The 20008-nt window shown below is 45.3% G+C and overlaps 1 protein-coding gene across 3 annotated transcripts in view; it reads right to left on the bottom strand.

The window, feature by feature from the left end:
- Positions 1 to 20008, bottom strand: part of NEDD4L (NEDD4 like E3 ubiquitin protein ligase) — a 615111-nt gene that overhangs the window by 335481 nt on the left and 259622 nt on the right. The window lies entirely within an intron of this gene.

The raw sequence follows: 20008 nt of genomic DNA, 5'->3' as shown, positions 1-20008 counted from the left end.
ATTACACAAAGATGAATATCTCTAACGGCGGCAGCTGTTGCCTCAACCGAGATATCCATCTTTTCCGTGGCCGGTCCTGTAAACGATAATGGTGGTCTCCGCGGCGGATTCGCCGCGAGATCACCGTTACCGGCGGCGGGAGAGGGCCCCCCTCTCCCGCCACTTACCGGAGCAGTCCATAGCGGCGGAGGCGATCGGGTCCTTCTTGCTGCTTGCCATGGATACGAAGGAGGGCAAGATGGCCCCCACCCATCTCCATAGCATAGCAGGGCGGAAGCAACGTCAAAATGTCACTACCACCCATGCGTCTTAAAAGGCACATATTTTTTTGGTTGACATTTTTTTCCAAATGACAATTTTATTAAATTTTTTATTGCATTTTAGTGAAAATATGAGATCTGAGGTATTTTTGACCCCAGATCTCATATTTAAGAGGACCTGTCATGCTTTTTTCTATTACAAGGGATGTTTACATTCCTTGTATGAATTAAAGCGACCTATTTTATATATATTTTTTTTTAAAACAGTGTAAAAATAAATAAAATAAAGTAAAAGAAATAAAAGAAAAAAAAAATTCTAAAGCACCCCGTCCCGACGATCTCGCGCGCAGAAGCAAACACATATGTGAGTAGCGTCCGCATATAAAAATGGTGTTCAAACAGCACAAGTGAAGTATCGCCCCAATCGTTCGAGCGAGAGCAATAATTCTAGCCCTGGACCTTCCAAAAGATGCAACCTGTAGAATTTTTTAAACATCGCCTATGGAGATTTTTAATGGTAAAAGTTTGACGCCATTCCACGAGCGGGCGCAATTTTGAAGCGTGACATGCTGGGTATCAATTTATTCGGCATAACATCATCTTTCACAATATAAAAAAAAATTGGGCTAACTTTACTGTTGTCTTATTTTTTAAATCAAAAAAGGATTTTTTTCCCAAAAAAAGTGCGCTTGTAAGTTCACACCCACCTCCTTCCTGTGCTGCCGGGCCAATTAGAAAGCACAGTGCGGTTCGCTGCACCCGACAGCTGATCCAAAGATCTACTGGGGTGCCAATATTTTGGGTTCCAGTATTTGTAGCTGCTGACTTTTCATTTTTTGTGTGTGTGGGGTGGGCTGGACCTCTTTAAAGGAACACTAAAGGTACAATTTTTTTTTTTTTTTTAAATAACATACATGTTCTACTTACCTCCACTGTGCAGATCGTTTTGCACAGAGTGACCCGGATCCGTGTCTTCTGGGGTCCCTCGGCGGCTGTCTCGGCTCCTCCTCGCAAAAGCTTTCCACGTTCATGGCGAGCTCCCTCGCATGGGTGAAAGCTTTTGCGAGCGCGCTTCCCGTGATACAGCAGCGGCCATAGCCGCCGACTGTATCACTCGGCCCCTGCGCGCCGCGTCATCCGCTGTGATTGACAGCAGCGCCAGCCAATGGCTGCGCTGCTATCAATCCGCCCAGCCTAGCCAATCAACGGCCAGGCTGGGAACCGAGCAGGATGACAAGCACGCGCCCGGGACTTTCGAACGGTGAGGTAAGTAAAACGGGGGCTCGGGGGGGGGGGGGGGGGGGGGGGGGGGGGGGGGGGGGGGGGGGGGGGGGGGGGGGGGGGGGGGGGGGGGGGGGGGGGGGGGGGGGGGGGGGGGGGGGGGGGGGGGGGGGGGGGGCGGTGCTGTCAGATGTTTTTTTACCTTAATGCATAGGATGCATTAAGGTAAAAAAACTTTTACCTTTACAACTCCTTTAAGCATCAATAGAGTCATGCCATAAGAGTAGGTGCGTGTTCTTTATGCTCTTTTAGAGCCATGTCAAAAAATGGGCGGTTTTGTAGCAGTGATGAATTGCTGCTAGAGTCCACTAATCCGGCCAATTAGAAGCAATTAAAATCTAGCAACATAACCACTGTAGTCGCTGGTGATTTGTTGCCTAGAAGTGAATTGTCGCTGCTACAGGTTAAACTAGTGCTTCACCATTAGGTTGGCATGCTCTGAAACAAACCACTCTCCTTCAGTAATTTGTAGCTAATACAAATTGATTGTTGTTTATAATACCAAGCCATGCCATGCCAAGTAATGTGTCGGTGTAACCAGTGCTGGGACAAGGTCACCTAGAGCCCAGAAAAAACAAGGCAAACTGTGCCCCCCCTCAAGGTGTTTCAGCATTATGTGTCAGCAAAAATTCCCCCACAAAAACACTGAGCCATATTCTGCATGCTTACCCCCAAGCATAAATCCCCCCTCCTCCCAGTATAAATCTGCCCCATGCTGAAATCCCCCCACTCAGCACAAATCTTTGCCCCCCCCCCCCCCCCAAAAAAAAATTAATACCTCCCAGCACAAATCTACCCCTAAAGTTTCCCCTCCTATTACACATCTTTTGCCCCTCACTTCAAATCCCCCCTCAGAGAAAATTTCCCCCGAATCCCCCCTCCTAGCACAAATCTTCCCCCCTACCAATACAAATCCCCCTAAATCACTATTAGCACCCCCCCTCAAAAATGTCCCCTCCTTGAACAATACTTAACCCCCCCCCCCCGATTTACCCCTCCCAATACAAATTCCCTCCCCCTCAATCTCATTGTGGTGCCCCCCCTCCACCTTACATAATACCACAGTGCCCAGGGCAGCCGCTCCCTTCTGCCCACCCCTTGTCCCGGGTAGGGTTGCCACCTCACCCCTTTAAAAAGGAACACATCTGAATTACACAGGTTCTGTGGCTGATTAAGGTGGTAATTAAACTCACTTGGTGCCTTATCTGCATTAAATTAGCCTCAGAATCTGTGTAATTCAGATGTGTTCCTTTTTAAAGGGATGAGGTGGCAACCCTAGTCCCGGGCCTGAGTGTAACACTAACATAAATCAAAACCCTTTCCCCGACAATGCCTCCATCTACTTTCCTCTCCAGAAGGACTGATGGAACCATTTGTGTGACACAAATCAGTCCCTGCTGCATTCAATCACCCTTTAACCGGTTACACAATTTCAATATTGCAGTGTGCCTCCTGGGGGAGAGAAGACTAATGACATCAGACAGCAGCAGACTGATGACATCATCTCAGGCTAGGCAAAGTCACTGGACTGGAGTTCCAATAAATAATCAGACATTGATCCTAGAATTGGGGGTGTGGAATTCTTATTTATCTCTGTTCTCCTGTTCCTAGGATTCTGAGCTGTGTTTTCCACGCAGACCAATTGGGCAGAGGAATCTCCTTATAACCGATATACACTATTGTCAGAAGTATTGGGACACCCGGGGCCGGTGCAAGGATTTTTGCCAACTAAGGCAAAGCTGTATTTTGACGCCCCCCCCGCACGCACGCACCATACATTATATCTGTACTCCATTAAGCTTTAATAGTCATGATGCTTAACCACTTAAGGACCAGACCAATATGCTGCTAAATGACCCAAGGGGTTTTTACAATTCGGCACTGCGTCGCTTTAACAGACAATTGCGTGGTCGTGCGACGTGGCTCCCAAACAAAATTGGCGTCCTTTTTTCCCCACAAATAGAGCTTTCTTTTGGTGGTATTTGATCACCTCTGCGGTTTTTATTTTTTTTTTTTTTTTTTTTTTTTTTTTCAAATATGTTTATTGGGTTTTTAAAACATGTAAGAGTATACAAAGCGATCTTGTTACAATGTATGCAATAAGTCGAATAAGTGACGTTACATTTAAGAACATAAAACAAGGATCAATATTTAAAGTTAGTGATCCATCATAGTCACAACAAAGCAGTCAAGATAAAATTCGAGTATTTAGGGGGGAAAGGAAGGGGTAGGGGAAGGCAAGGTAGAGGGAGGGTTGAGGAAACCATCCTATTATAAGCGGTGTGATTCAAATTGACAAAGTTATAGAAAATAGGAACAACAGAGGAGATTAATCAGATTCCGGGACTCATCAGGAATCCAACAAAGTACGGTATTCAGAAGAATCCGCAAAGTGGTGCCAGCATGCCCATTTATCTCGGAAATTCCTAGAAGAATCTCTAGAATGGGATATCAATTCCTCCATATATGCAATGTGATCCACTTTGCGTATCCACTCTGAAATTTTTGGAGGGGTTGCTTGCGACCATTTAACTGGAATACACAGCTTTGCCGCGTTGATAAGAAACACAATAATAGATTTCTTGTAGACTGAATTGGGTAGAGAGGAGAGGTGTAATAGGTACTGTCCAGCTGTAAAGTCTGGGGTGTAGGTGGTAATGGACACAATGAGATCATGGACTGATTTCCAAAAAGTCGTGATAGCTGAACATTCCCACCATATATGGAGGAGAGTGCCAGCCTCTAGTCCGCATCGCCAGCACAAGGGAGAGACGTTTGGGCTAAATTTATTAATAATGTAAGGGGTTTTATACCACCTTGAGTATATTTTGTAACTGTTTTCCTGTATCAGGACGTTTAGTGAGCCCTTGTGTAGGCGATGGAAGACTGAAGTCCACTGGTCATTAGAGATTGTTATACGTAGATCCCTTTCCCATTTCTTGTTGGTGTTGTCTGATTGTGGGTCTGATGTTGAGCTCAATACACAATACATGAGGGAAATTAAATGGCCTTGGGGAGCCTTTCCTATGCAGACGGATTCAAAGGTTGTCTTAGGCCTGTGCCAAATGTTAGTGAAACCGAATTTTTTCAAAAAAAGAGTGAGTAGTTCAAAGTTATGAGGAGAGACAGTAAGATTCGGGAATTTAGCGGAGAAATGAACCAGAGAAATGAGATTCCCTTTTTCAAAGAAGGCTTCAGCCCTGCAAGTCGTGTCTGAATCCAAGTCGGGGGAGGTAATGATATGGTGTTTCCGGGATATTTCAGGGTTAAAGGATATTGGGGTAATAGGTCCATATATTGAAGAGATTTTAAATTTTTTACAGAGAGACCTGAAAATTTTCAATGAAGTTCCCGTAATTGGATGTGTGTTTGCAAGGTGCGGAACCTTCCTAGGATCAATCCATGGAAGGTTTTTCAGAGGGATTGGTGGAGAGATTAAAGATTCCTCCAGTTGGATCCAGTCCTTGGAGCCACTGTGTAGGTGCCAATTAATAATTCTGGACATATGACAGGCCCAATAATAAGTTTTAAAATCTGGTAGACCAATTCCACCCAAAGATTTCGGGATAGTAAGCTTGTCCCATTTGATACGGGGTTGCCTATCATTCCAGATAAATTTCAAGCAGACACGGTTTAGAGATTTGAAGAATGTGGCAGGGATCGTAATAGGAATGGTCTGGAAGAGATACAAGACTTTAGGCAAGATACACATTTTTATGACGTTAGCCCTCCCAAACCACGAGAAAATGCCTTTGTTCCATTCAAGCAAATCTTTTTTTATGGTGTTCAGCAGGGGAACAAAGTTGATAGTGTACAGATTATCCATGTTGGACGGTAAGTGGATTCCCAAATAAGGTATAGATTCATTCTCCCAGGTAAATGGAAAATTAAGTTTGCATTGGTTTACCGTGTCAGTGGAAAGGGAAATATTTAAGGCCTTAGATTTGGAGAAGTTTATTTTGAAATTTGAGATGGTTCTAAACATGGAGAAATCTTTAAGTAGGTTCGGAATTGTAATTATTGGGTTGGTAAGAAATAGTAGAATGTCGTCTGCGAAAGCCGCTAATTTATAAGTTGTGTTATTAATCTTAACTCCACTAATATCCACATTCTCTCGTAGTCTACATAAGAAAGGCTCCAGGATAAGTATAAAAATTATGGGTGACAGAGGGCAACCCTGACGAGTGCCATTCGACAGGGAGAAGGCCTCCGACAGGACACCATTAACTTTGATTCTAGCCGTAGGGTATGAATATAAGAGGTTAATGAATCCCAACATTCGATCTTGTATGCCCAGGGATTTAAGGACATCTAACATATAGTCCCAGGCTATCCTGTCGAAGGCCTTCTCCGCATCGAGGGATAAGAAAAAACCCGGAGATTTTGATTTGATGAGCCAGTGTTGAACATGTATAGCCTTTATGGTGTTGTCCTTAGCCTCTCTTCCCGGCGTAAAGCCCGTTTGGTCGAGGGATATTATTCGAGGTAATAAGGGAAGTAAGCGATTAGCTATGATTTTAGCATATAATTTGATGTCGTTATTTAAGAGGGAAATGGGTCTGTAATTGGAAACAAGGGTTTTATCCTTGTTAGGCTTAGGAATCATGACAATGTGGGCTTCTAAGAGATCATTAGGAAGTGGGGACGGGAAAGGGCTAGAATTAAACGCGTTAAGAAATTGTGGGATCAAGACATCTTTGAAAGATCTGTAGTAATTAACCGAAAAAACCGTCTGGGCCAGGACTTTTTCCAGTCTTTAATTGACCGAGTGCAGTTAAAGCTTCTCCTGCTTCCAGAGGCCTATCTATACTTTTCGCTGTGTCCGAGGATAAGGTATTAGGGCAGTAATTTTTCAAGAACTCAGAAATTAGATCTTTTCTTGAAGGCGTATTTTTAGGGCCAAATTCAGGAGTCAAGTTATAGAGTTTGGAGTAGAAGATTCGGAATTGGTCTGCGATATCTTCAGAAGAGGAATATTTTTTACCTTTAGGGTCAGTAATGGCAAATATGTTCTCAAATTTTTTAGATTTTGAGTGCAAGGTGTTAGCTAGTAATTTCCCCGTCTTATTTCCATGCTCATAGAAAAATTTTCGAGACATATCAAAACTGCGTTTGATCCTTTTGTCTAGGACTTCAGACAGTTCTAGCCTGAGTCTCGAAAGCTCCTCAAGCGTTTGTAGTGCCAAAGAATGTTTATGTATAAGTTCCAGGCTATTGATTTTATTAGTTAAATCGTTTATATGAGCCTGATGTAGTTTCTTCCTTCTCGCACCGAGCGAGATCAAACTGCCTCTAATGACACTTTTGTGCGCGAGCCAAACATTTATAGGATGTACATCGCCAGTGTTGTTATGTATGAAAAATTCGGAGATCTGAACGTCCAATTTTTGCATGTTGTCAGCATATGTGAGGAGAGAATCATCTAGTCTCCAATATCTAGGAAGGATTGGTTTATTTTTGAAGGTCAAATGCAGAGTGATTGGGTTGTGGTCCGATATGAGCATGGGTTCTACTGTAGCGCTTTCAATAGTGTTTAGATCGTGGTGGGACAAGAAAAAATAGTCTATTCTAGAATAGGAGTCATGTGGGAGAGAGTAAAAAGTAAAGTCTTTTGAAGAGGGATTTAGTATTCGCCAGGTGTCGTGAATGGAAAGGTCTTTTAGCAAAGATTTAATACTACTCAGTGTTTTATATGATATTGTAGAGGAGCCAGTGGAGGTGTCTAGAAGGGGATTCAGGGCTATGTTGAAGTCTCCACCGAGTATCAATGAGCCGACGGAGAATGACTTAAGGACTTCAATAGTGTCCTTAAAGAATTGAACGTGGAGCCTGTTAGGGGCATATATGTTGGCCAAAGTCACAGGTTTATTATACAAGGATCCTTTAACAAACAGGTACCTGCCTTCATTATCAGTTTTAGTGTCCAAAATTTGAAAGGGGCAATACTTAGAAATTAGTATTGAAACTCCCTTCGATTTGGAGTTTGGGTTTGTAGTGTGGAGTATCAGAGGAAATCTCTTATCCGTGAAGGTTGGGCAATTGTTGGACTTAAAGTGGGTCTCCTGAAGGAATATTATGTCTGCTTTTGATTTCTTCAACAATAGTAAAAGCTTTGACCGTTTCTCTGGGATATTGAGGCCCTTTACATTAAGAGAGTAAAGTTTGATTGTCTTTTGAGGGTCTGTTGTAGGATTATTGGGGGTAGTCATATTAGTCAAAAGTAGGAGGGGATCCTCAAGTTGAGAAAATAGGAAAAACGAGGGTGAAGGGGTTTAAGGGAAGGTTTAGGTGTTGAGTATTAAATACTCAAAACAGATAGTACCGGTGACTATCACAATAATAAAAATAAAAATTAACAGGAGTAAAATTTCCCCGCAGGGAAAAATATGCGGTACAAGGTGAAGTAGTATCTTATTAGAAAAAATAAAGAGATCTAACAAGAGCTACTCCGTGGGGGTTGGAGTGAACCGAGTCAGAGAACAATAAATCGGAACGACTGGATGCCCGCCGCCTACAGACTATTAAAGAAAGAAAGCAATATGCTATAGTAGAAATGATGAGGCTAACGGAATTCCCATTATAAAGGGTAATGAGAGACCGGAATCTGATAACATTCCAAATATATAAGATATAAACAATTGAAAGTAGTAAAACTGCTCAGCATCCGGACAGCATGTCAGTGTGTCAGGAGCGCTGTCCGGGTCTTAGGTACAGGTCACAACCATCAGTAATATTATCATAGGAAGAGAACTGCAGTAACAAAATGTAAGAAAGAGACAATTGCAGATCCCTTGCCCGTGTGGGTAGACCTGAAAACAGTAGTATCAATGCATAGTTAAATGATAGTGTTGATAATAGTAGAAAGAAACATTGTCTCCACCCTTCATAAATAAATCCAAAGAAAAAGAAAAAAATAAAAAATACATTGAATGCCACAAAAGTTGCAGCATGAAGGGTAGCAATTTCGTATGTGTCTTAAAATTACCAAAACAAATACGTTTCAGGTCGAACCACAAGGGTTATATATATCAGGAGTAAGATAGAAGAAACATCAATAAACATCAATAAAATATATGTGTTTTAGACAATTTTGGAAAAAAGTGTAAATAACAGAATACACTCATTTATCCCTTCTGGGTTTCCTGGAATGTGGCACGTTTGTTGATTGAAGATTAGGATCTGGAATGCCTGGAGAATCTAGGTTGCTAGGTGATTGGGATCGTCGTCTCCTGGCTCTGTAAGGGGCCGTTTCCATAGCGACAGTGTCATCCTTCTTGCAGTCTCTGGAGTTGTCTTTAAAACGAAAGTCTGCATACCAATTTGGTAGTTCCATATATGGAATGTTCATGGATTTGCAAAAGGCATGTAGATCTTCGGGTACCCTCAGCAGGGCAGTATGACCCTGATTGGTCGCTTGCAGGCCAAATGGAAACTTCCATTTGTAGATGATGCTTTTATTTCTCAGTGCATCCAATAAAGGTTTCAGATCACGTCTATTTTGGAGCGTGATTTTCGACAGATCTTGAAATATAGATAATGTAGAGCCCTCAAATTTCAGAGAAGAGCGCAGTCTTGCCTGCCTCAGAATATCCTCTTTCAGTAAGAAGTCATCTATATGGCATATGACATCTCTAGGAGGATCAGAGGGTCTGCCCTTGGGTCGCAGGGCCCTGTGCAGGCGTTCCATTTTAATGTTGGTTAAGGGTGGGCGACCCAGCAAATCGTTAAAAATTGTTAGAATTGCGGGGGAGAGTCGATCAAAATCAAACGATTCGGGCAGTCCCCGTACCCTCAAATTATGTCTCCTGCTTCTGTTCTCGAGGTCTTCTGTTTGGCGGTATAAGTCTCTCAGAAGCGTAATGTGTACGTTGGTTTTGTGGTTAATATGGCGCAGAGCTGCTGTCTGTTGCGCAGTAGTTTTTTCCACATCACTGACGCGCTCTGAAACTGCGCGTATGTCCAATTTCAGATCTGCAATGGCAGCTGATAGCGTCTCTTTAATATCAGCTGCCACGGAGTGTAGATCATTTAGGCTAAGGCTCTGTCGAGCGTCCGTAGCGAGGTGGGGATTCCGGTTGTCGGTAAGGGGGTTTGTGTCAAAGTTCCCTTGAGAAGTGGCCAATGTATCTGACTGGCCTCCCGGGAATTCGGCCATCATAAGATCTGACAGGAATTTCCAAAAGATTGTAAATTGGTGAAAATTCGTCGGGTAGAATGGAAAACAGTATGGGGATGATCACCGTGACAACGGGTATCAGATTAGTCGTATTCCAGTCGGTGGGACCCCTTACCGATTCCGTTAGCCGAGAATTGCAGCCTGCAGCAGCGGGAGCTTTCCAGTTAAGCAGCCATTCCCGATCACGGCTAGACCACGCCCCCGGTTTTTATTTTTTGTGCTATAAACAAAAATAAAGCGACAATTTTGAAAAAAATGCAATATTTATTACTTTTTGCTATAATAAATATCCCCCAAAAACATATATAAACAATTTTGTTTTCCTCAGTTTAGGCCGATACGTATTCTTCTACCTATTTTTGGTTAAAAAAAAATCGCAATAAGCCTTTATCGATTGGTTTGCGCAAAATTTATAGCGTTTACAAAATAGGGGATAGTTTTATATATTTATATTATATTATTTTTTACTACTAATGGCGGCGATCGGCGGTTTTTTTCATGACTGCGACATTATGGCGGACACTTCGGACAATTTTGACACATTTTTGGGACCATTGTCATTTTCACAGCAAAAAATTGCATTGTTTATTGTGAAAATGACAGTTGCAGTTTGGGAGTTAACCACAGGGGGCGCTGTAGGAGTTAGGGTTCACCTAGTGTGTGTTTACAACTGTAGGGGGGTGTGGCTGTAGGACTGACGTCATCGATCGAGTCTCCCTATAAAAGGGATCACTCGATCGATACACCGCCACAGTGAAGCACGGGGAAGCCGTGTTTACATATGGCTCTCCCCGTTCTTCAGCTCCGGGGAGCGATCGCGAGGGGGCGGCTAGACGCCCTCGTCCCGGATCGCTCCTGAAGCCACGGGAACCGCCGCATGTACCGGGGGGGGGGGGGTCCCCGATCGGACCCCCGACCCACGTCAAGCAGAGCACGTACAGGTACGTACATGTGCCTGTCCGTGCCATTCTGCCGACGTATATGTACATGCGGCGGTCCGGAAGTGGTTAAAGTGATTGTTTAACTTATTTATCTTTTACAGAGAAAGATAGCATAGATGGCGTTATTCTGCATGGTGTTGTATATCATGTACTATTGATGGGATTTGTAGTCCTCTATAGCTGGTGGTATTCTCCATTGTGCCGTATAATGATTATACTGCGCAATGCAGATTACCACTGACCAGTTATAGAGGAACTACAAATCCCAGCAATAATACATTATACAGCGCAATGGAGAATACCAGCAGCTATAGAGGAACAACAAATCCCGGCAATACATTATATAAAATGCAATGCAGAATACCAGCAGTTACAGAGGACTACAAATCCCAGCAATAGTACATTATACAGGCTACCGAGGGCTTTCACACTGGAGCAGTGCGCTAGCAGGATGCTAAAAAAAAGTCCTGCTAGCCGCCTCTTTCGAGCGGTGAAGGAGTGGTGTGTATACCACTCCTGCCCATTGAAATTAATGGGCACCACAGCTATACTGCTGGCAAAGCGGAGCTTTGCGGGTGGTTTTAACCCTTTTTCGGACGCTATCGGGGTTAAAAGCGCCCCGCTAGCGGCCGAATAGCTCTGCAAAATTGACGGTAAAGCGCCGCTAAAAATAGCGACGCTTTATATCGTTTATGCACCCACCGCCCCAGTGGGAAAGGGGCCTTAGTAGTACATGTGTGTACACAACTACTTACCAGCATCTGTAGGGGGAGGAGCCAGGACTTGGATGCAGAAAAGGGTAGAAAGGAGCCCTGTCATTGCATGTTGATGAATGGAGGGGCGTGTCAGGAAGTGCTCTTCCTGCCAATCAGCTCCCTCTAATCTCGGTCTTCTCCTGCAGCTCTTCTACCACTTGTGATGTGAATGAAATCAGGCACTGGGGGGAGCGGCAGGAGAATTTCAGATGAGACCAGCAGGAGCCCCCCTCCCTTTCAGTTCTGTTCCGTGAGACCCTCCATACACTCAGGCATACTTCCTGGTTGCCGGGGCAACGCCAAACTCACTCCTCACAGGCATGGCAGATTAGAAGCCCCCGGATGCACTTCTTCTGCGATTGGTGGAGGGGGAGGTGGGCGGAAACCTTGTGTTTTGTTTTCTCCCCTCCTGCCGCGGGATGACAAGCGGTGGGGGGGGGGCAGCATCGCCCCTGCACTCGCTGCCCCTGCCCCTGGCCACAGACAAGGAGAGGAGGAGGGAGAGGAGCACTCTGGCGCTCCGCACATTCTGCTGCTGGAGACGAGTGCTGATCTTGATCGGGCGACTGATTTTTCCGCCCTGTTCCGTGGCTGGCGCCGTAAGGCAAGTGCACAAGTTGCCTTGCGCTAGCGCCGGCCCTGGGGACACCTGCCTTTACCTGGACATGAACTTTAATGGCATCCCAGTCTTCCGAAGGGTTCAGCTCTTCTAGGAATGCTGTCCACAAGGTTTAGGAGTGTGTCTATGGGAATATTTGACCATTCTTCCAAAAGCGCATTTGTGAGGTTAGGCACGGATGTTGGATGAGAAGGCCTGGCTTACAGTCTCAGCTGTCCAGCAGGTGAAAGGGAGGGCCCAGACAGCAGGTGAAAGGGAGGGCCCAGGGACAGCAGGTGAAAGGGAGGGCCCGGAAAGGGAGGGCCCGGACAGCAGGTGAAAGGGAGGGCCCGGACAGCAGGTGAAAGGGAGGGCCCGGGAAGGAAGGTGAAAGGGAGGGCCCGGACAGCAGGTGAAAGGGAGGGCCCGGACAGCAGGTGAAAGGGAGGGCCCAGACAGCAGGTGAAAGGGAGGGCCCAGGGACAGCAGGTGAAAGGGAGGGCCCGGAAAGGGAGGGCCCGGACAGCAGGTGAAAGGGAGGGCCCGGACAGCAGGTGAAAGGGAGGGCCCGGGAAGGAAGGTGAAAGGGAGGGCCCGGGAAGGAAGGTGAAAGGGAGGGCCCGGACAGCAGGTAAAAGGGAGGGCCCGGACAGCAGGTGAAAGGGAGGACCCGGACAGCAGGTGAAAGGGAGGGCCCGGACAGCAGGTGAAAGGGAGGGCCCGGACAGCAGGTGAAAGGGAGGGCCCGGACAGCAGGTGAAAGGGAGGGCCCGGACAGCAGGTGAAAGGGAGGGCCCGGACAGCAGGTGAAAGGGAGGGCCCGGACAGCAGGTGAAAGGGAGGGCCCGGACAGCAGGTGAAAGGGAGGGCCCGGACAGCAGGTGAAAGGGAAGGCCCGGACAGCAGGTGAAAGGGAGGGCCCGGACAGCAGGTGAAAGGGAGGGCCCGGACAGCAGGTGAAAGGGAAGGCCCGGACAGCAGGTGAAAGGGAGGGCCCGGACAGCAGGTGAAAGGGAGGGCCCGGACAGCAGGTGAAAGGGAGGGCCCGGACAGCAGGTGAAAGGGAGGGCCCGGACAGCAGGTGAAAGGGAGGGCCCGGACAGCAGGTGAAAGGGAGGGCCCGGACAGCAGGTGAAAGGGAGGGCCCGGACAGCAGGTGAAAGGGAGGGCCCGGACAGCAGGTGAAAGGGAGGGCCCGGACAGCAGGTGAAAAGGGAGGGCCCGGACAGCAGGTGAAAGGGAGGGCCCCGACAGCAGTGGCGTGGGGTGTGATCAGATTAGTGAATAGGAGGCGAAAATACTAGAACCGATTACCCTGCAGCACATTCGGAAAGAAAAGATGAAAAGCCAGCAGCGCTGCAGGGGGAGCCACAAAAGTATCCGTATCAGCGATAAAGCAGAACGGCCATCCCTCCTCCCTGGCAGGTGCCTGGGCCCCCCTTCTCAACGGATGGGGCCTGGGCCCAGTACAGGAGGGCCAGCTGTACTGCTTTATCAGCAGCCCTGCTCAACTACATGAGTATTAGACTGAGAGACCCAGGGAAGGTGGATAGTTGCTTCACAGGAAGTGTCAGGTCTCACACTACAGAGGTCATGCATTAAACTGTACAGTGCCATGCCACGGATTTGCACAGGGCAACAAATGACACCATGAAAGTACATGATCAATGCACACGGTATGAAAGTACAAGGTGCAGGTAGGAATGTTTACTATATATATATATATAAAATCTATTAATTCCTCGATTAAATGTTAATTTTTTTTGATCGATCAAAATTCTTTTGATCGGTACTCACCACTCCGCTGGCTTCCGGGTCTTCAAGGAGTTCCGGCGACGTCACGGACACCGGCGGGGCTTGCCGTGTCCATCTGAAGGGCTCCTTTGCTGTGCCTTCATATCTGCATGTCGGCGGGACCTTACTATCTGCCACACGCAAGGGCTGTTACACTTCCCTCCATCAACCTGGGATTCTACAGCCATCCACTGGGAGTTGTGATAGTTCCCTTCATGGGACATCTACATGCCGACGGACTGATGTTAACCTCTCCTCATCTGGATTCAGCAGTGGTATCGTTGTACACATTTTTATGCCAGTATTATACTTGGCTACATGTTTTTATGACTGCTTTTGCTACCGTTTGGTATTACTCGCACCATTTTTACAGTTAATGTAGCTACATCGATTTTATCTCCAGTGCAATATTTATTTTGTTACCTACTTGAAGACTGTAAAAGTTTTAATACTATTCCCATCGAGCGCTGCCTTTGTGTGTTTTTTGTATCCTGCTATCCATTTTTCCAGTGGTTGGTAGCTGCACTGGGAATCAGCCTGCAAGGAGATCAGCTAAAAGTAGTTGGATCTGTATGTGTGTTATAATTAATCAAAATTAGTTGATTCATCAATAAAAAAAAAAAAAAATTACTCGAACACAAAAATTGTAATCAGTATTAGCCCGAATTATAAATTATATATATATACACACACACACACACACACACACACACACACACATACATACAGTATATATATATATATATATATATATATATATATATATATATATATATATATATATATATATATATATATATGTATATATATATATAAAGGGCAGACATGATGAACTTGGTCTTATCTGCCATCCCTCTTCTATGTTTCTAAGAAGTTCTCCAGGTTTGGATTTATTTCCCTATACACTCACTCCTCTCCACTCGCTAATGTTGCCCTTTAACCAAATCCTAAGAGTTCTTTTTGTTCTATGCCCGGGGTACAGAGTTCTGTAAATATCAGCACCAGTATGAGAACATTACATTCAATTACTTTTTTTATTTTTTTTGAAAACACAATCAGGAAATGTTTAAATGTCAGGACCATTTCCTTAATTGCTTTGGAGTTTTTTTTTTTTATTCTATTGTGAATTTTGCTTTGGCCAGCAGTGTGATTTCAGGTCATTACATGATAAATGAGAATGCATTCTCCAAATAAAAAAAATAAAAGAAAAAGAAGAGAGAGAAGCATTTTTATTAACACAAGAATCGGACAGAACATGCATAATCGTATCCAAAGTGTATGTACCACCATTCTCACATAATAACCACACCTGACTACGTGACATGCATCTTCCTCATTTCTGTGGAAAACAGAAATCTGTATATTTAAAAAAAAAATGTGGAAGCCTACTACACTTCTTGAAAACATTCAAGAAAAAAAAAAAAGTTTGCAAATGTAACCACTTGACCTCCAGAAGATTTACCCCCACCCCTTTGTGACCAGGCCATGTTTTAACTTAACGGCACTGCGTAATTGTTTGGTCGTGCGACACTCTATACATATAAAATGTATGTCCTTTTTTCCCCCAAAATAAAGCTTTCCTTTGGTTGTATTTGATCACCTCTGCGTTATATTTTTTTGGCGCTACAAACAAAAAAAAGACTGCCAGTTTTGAAGAAAAAATGTTTTACTTTCTGCTGTAAAACATATCCAATAAAAATAAAATCTATTTTCTTCACCAATTTAGGCCAATATGTATTCTGCTACATATTTTTGGTAATAAAAAAAAAAAAAAGACAATGGCCCAGATTCAGAAACATTTTCGTATCTATCGGCGGGCGTAGCGTATCTCAGATACACTACGCCGCCGTAACTTAGGGCGCAAGTTCCGTATTCAGAAAGAACTTGCGCCCCAAGTTACGGCGACGTAGTGTAAATGTGTCGGCGTAAGCCCGCCTAATTCAAATGTGGATGATGTGGGCGTGTTTTATTTTAATTACTTGTGACCCCACGTAATTGATGTTTTTCACGAACGGCGCATGCGCCGTCCGTGAACGTTTCCAAATTACGCCGCAAACTGTCAATGCTTTCGACGTGAACGTAACTAACCTACAGCCCTATTCGCGAACGCCTTACGTAAAATACGACGCTGTTCGTGTGTTTCGGACGTCCATACCTAACATGACTTACCCCTGCTTTATGAGGGGTAACTTTATGCCGGAAAAAGCCTTACGCAAATGACGTAAAAAAATGCGCCGGGCGGACGTACGTTTCTGAATCGGCGTATCTACCTAATTTGCATATTCCTTGCAGAAATCTACGGAAGCGCCACCTAGCGGCCAGCGTAAATATGCAGCCTAAGATACGACGTTGTAAGAGACTTACGCCGGTTGGATCTTAAGGAAATCTATGCGCAACTGATTCTTAGAATCAGGCGCATAGATACGACCCCGCACACTCAGAGTTACGACGACGTATCTGGAGATACGCTGTCGTAACTCGTATCTGAATCCGGGCCAATAAATGTATGTTGATTGGTTTGCGCAAAAGTTATAGCATCTACAAACTATAGGATATACAGTAAAACCTTCGTTTGCGAGCATAATTGGTTCCAGAAACATGCTTGTAATCCAAAGCACTTGTATATCAAAGCATTTTTTTTACAGGGTATAAAAGAGAAGAGAGGCACCTCTAAGTTGCTAAATGTTGTACCTTCATTAAATGTAACCATATTGCTACACTTAGAGGCTCCTCGCTTCTTTTTTATACTCAGTTGTGACATGACGCTACTCTTATATCAAGACATCTCTTGTATATCAAGTCAATATTATAACATTTTGCTTGTCTTGCAAAACGCTCTCAAACCAAGGTTTTACTGTATAATGGAATTTTTCTTTGTTTAATTTTTCTTTTTACTAGTAATGGCGGCGATCAGCGACTTGTATCGCGACTGCAATATTGCAGAGGACGTTCGGACACTGACACTTTTTGGAAACCAGTGACACGAATACAGTGATCAGTGCTAAAATTATGCTCTGTCACTGTACTAATGACACTGGCTAGGAAGGGGTTAAACATATATGGGGTTCAAAGAGGGTTAAATTGAGCAGAGGAGAATAAGGGGGGATATGATCAACATGTACAAATATATAAGGGGTCCATATAGTGAACTTGGTGTTAAGTTATTCACTTTACGGTCAACCCTGAGGACAAGGGGGCACTCTTTACATCTAGAGGAAAAGAGATTTCATCTCCAAATACGGAAAGGTTTTTTCACAGTAAGAGCTGTGAAAATGTGGAACAGACTCCCTCCAGAGGTGGTTCTGGCCAGCTCAGTAGATTGCTTTAAGAAAGGCCTGGATTATTTCCTAAATGTACAGAATATAACTGAGTACTAACATTTATAGGTATAGTTGATCCAGGGTAAATCCGATTGCCTCTCGGGGGATCAGGAAGGAATTTTTTCCCCTGCTGCAGCAAATTGGATCATGCTCTGCTGGGGTTTTTTGCCTTCCTCTGGATCAACTGTGGGTATGGAGTTGGGTGTATGGGATTGTATTGTGTTTTTTTATTTTGTTTGTTTATTTTTTTTTTTTGTGGTTGAACTGGATGGACTTGTGTCTTTTTTCAACCTGACTAACTATGTAACTATGTAATGTGTGCCTAGCCAGTGTTTTTGTGTCATGTGTGCTGCTTTTTCTAAGGGAAGTAATGGATTGAATTTTATTCCCTGCTTTGTGGGGACAGAAAATAGATTACTTCCCCGCTGACAGGACGCGGCTTTGCCTTGTTTACATAGGCAGGGCTCTGTCCTGTGTAAATTCATGACGATCACTGGGTGCTGGAGGTAATCCATTGGCTGGCACTCGGTGATCGACATCTGCTGTGTTTATTCAGAGAACAGCCGGGTCGCTGGTGGCGCGCATGCGCCCCATACCTGGAAGTGTCAGATCACATATTGGGTATGTGACCTAGAGCAGCCGAGCCGCCTTGCTGCCATGTATGTAGGTTATACGGTCGGCAAGCAGATAATCAACCATCTTTTCCTTTCTTCTGCTGTTACCAGGGATTTTCTTTTTTTTTTTTTTTTTTGTATCTAATCTAATGGCTATCTTCACAGGGGGGACAAGTCTGACATATCTAAACAAGGAGGGCATTTTATCAAAAAGACAGTATTTCCAGCATGTCTGTTTAGATTAGACAACTCAAACCCCAATAAAACTCCTAGCAGGGGGTACATTTTTTAAAATGGAGCTAAACCTAAAGTGTTTAGAAAGACTGAAGGTGTTTTACCCATTCGTTGCATGAAGGTAAAAACCATTTTGTGTGCTGCTCCCACAGCACACAAAATAACACTCACCTAAGTCCCCTCTCGATCCAGGGATGTGCACAGGAGCCTCGGCTGTCCTGGGGCTCCCTCTACTCATTAGCTGAGGCAGCAGCAGGATCCAATGGCTCTCACTGCTCTCAATCACATTGAGTAAGCCAATAAGGAGAGAGCAGGGGGGGCGGGGCGGGCCTCATCTGTGTCTTATGGACACATAAAGCAGGGCTCAGGAGCGAGCATGCTTCAGTGCCAACATAGCAAGCAGTCCATTGGGGCACTGGTCAACGGGGAGGAGCCAAAAGCGCCAGCGGGGACCCAAGAAGAGGAAGATCAATGAACACTCCTCCTACAAGCTTTAACCAGTGCTGGGCTGGACACTGATAGAAGTCACAAGACTGCTATATACTTCTGATGAAAAAGGTATTTAGCAGTTTATATTTAATAAAATAATTGCATTTCCACGTTCTGTGTACTGTGGTAGACTAGAGATAGTGAATACAGAGTCCTGGGTTTAGTAACACTTTAGGTCCACACTGATAGCCTAGAGCAGTGGTCTCCAAACTGTGGCCCGGGGGCCAAATGCGGCCCTTTGCTTGCCTTTATGTGGCCCTTGGGGCACTATTTCATCCACTGATGCCAACAATGGGGCATAATTCCCCTCACTGACATCAATAAAGGGGCACAATGCCTCCCAATGACACCAATGATTGGACACAATTTCTCCCAACCACACCAACAATGGTGTCCAACAACACAAATGATGGGACACTATTCCTCCCAATGACACCTATGATGAGGAACAATTTCTCCCAATGACACCAACAATGGAACCCATTGACACTAACAATGGGGCACAATGACTCCAATGATGGGAAATAATTCTCCCAATGACACCAACAATGGGACATTGTTTATTCCCACTGTCGTGGGCCTTTTCTACTCCCAATGGCCACAATCCGGCCCCCCTAAACTCTGAAGGACAGTAAACTGGCCCTTTGTTTAGAAAGTTTGGAGACCCCTGGCCTAGAGCAGTGATGGCAAACCCACGGCACGCAGAGCCCTCTCCGTGGGCAAGCAAAGATGAAGAGTTCACCATCCTGTACGAGGTGCATCTTGTCCACACCTGCCCCATAGAACTACATTTCCCACAGGGCTCTAGGGCCAGGGGCGACGTGTCCGGGGTGGGTGTGGACAAGATGAAGCAGTGCTGCCGCTTTGGATGCCGCATCTCTCGCAGGCCGTCTCGCAACAGCAAAGTGGCTGTGGACTGAAGACGTCTCCCCCTAGCTACACAGCCCGGAGTAAGAATACCTGCGATGTTCTGAGGTCTGTACTACGTTTATTTTATTGTAGATGGATACAGGCAGGGATGGACTGGCCATTGGGACTACAGGGAGTTTCCTGGTGGGCCGATGGCTCAGTGGGCCGGCTTCAGTGACAGCAGACCGCCGCCCCCCTCTGCTCCTCTGTCTCTCCCTTCCCGCAGCGCTCACGAGGGGGGAACAAAGAAGCAGGGGGAGGACCAGAGGAGCAGGGGGGTGACAGAGGAGCATGGGGGAGGGGACAGACAGCTGACTCAACAGCTATGGCCTGGGAGTTTCTCACTTCTGCCTAATCTTGTCCCATAAGAGGGGGGGCACCAAACTGATTCTTTGCCCCGGGTGAAATAATGTCTAGCTTCCCCACTGGTACTGCCTATAAGTGTACCAGTATCAGCCGTTCTACTCTAATAAAGCAGAACAGCTAGTGGCTAGTGAAGGGGGAGAGGGGGCTTGGGTGGCCTGGGGGGAGGTGCGGGAGTTGTCCAACCACCATGGATAAAAGGCAAGTCTGCTCACGGTCCTTTCATTGTACAAAATGTTTATGTGACCCTTGTATTCTCATGAACTACGTGTAT

Source organism: Rana temporaria, chromosome 1 (assembly GCF_905171775.1).
Source record: "Rana temporaria chromosome 1, aRanTem1.1, whole genome shotgun sequence".
Classification (NCBI taxonomy): Eukaryota; Metazoa; Chordata; class Amphibia; order Anura; family Ranidae; genus Rana; species Rana temporaria.
Note: the sequence above shows the minus strand (reverse complement) of the source record. Positions and strands in the feature narration are given on the sequence as shown.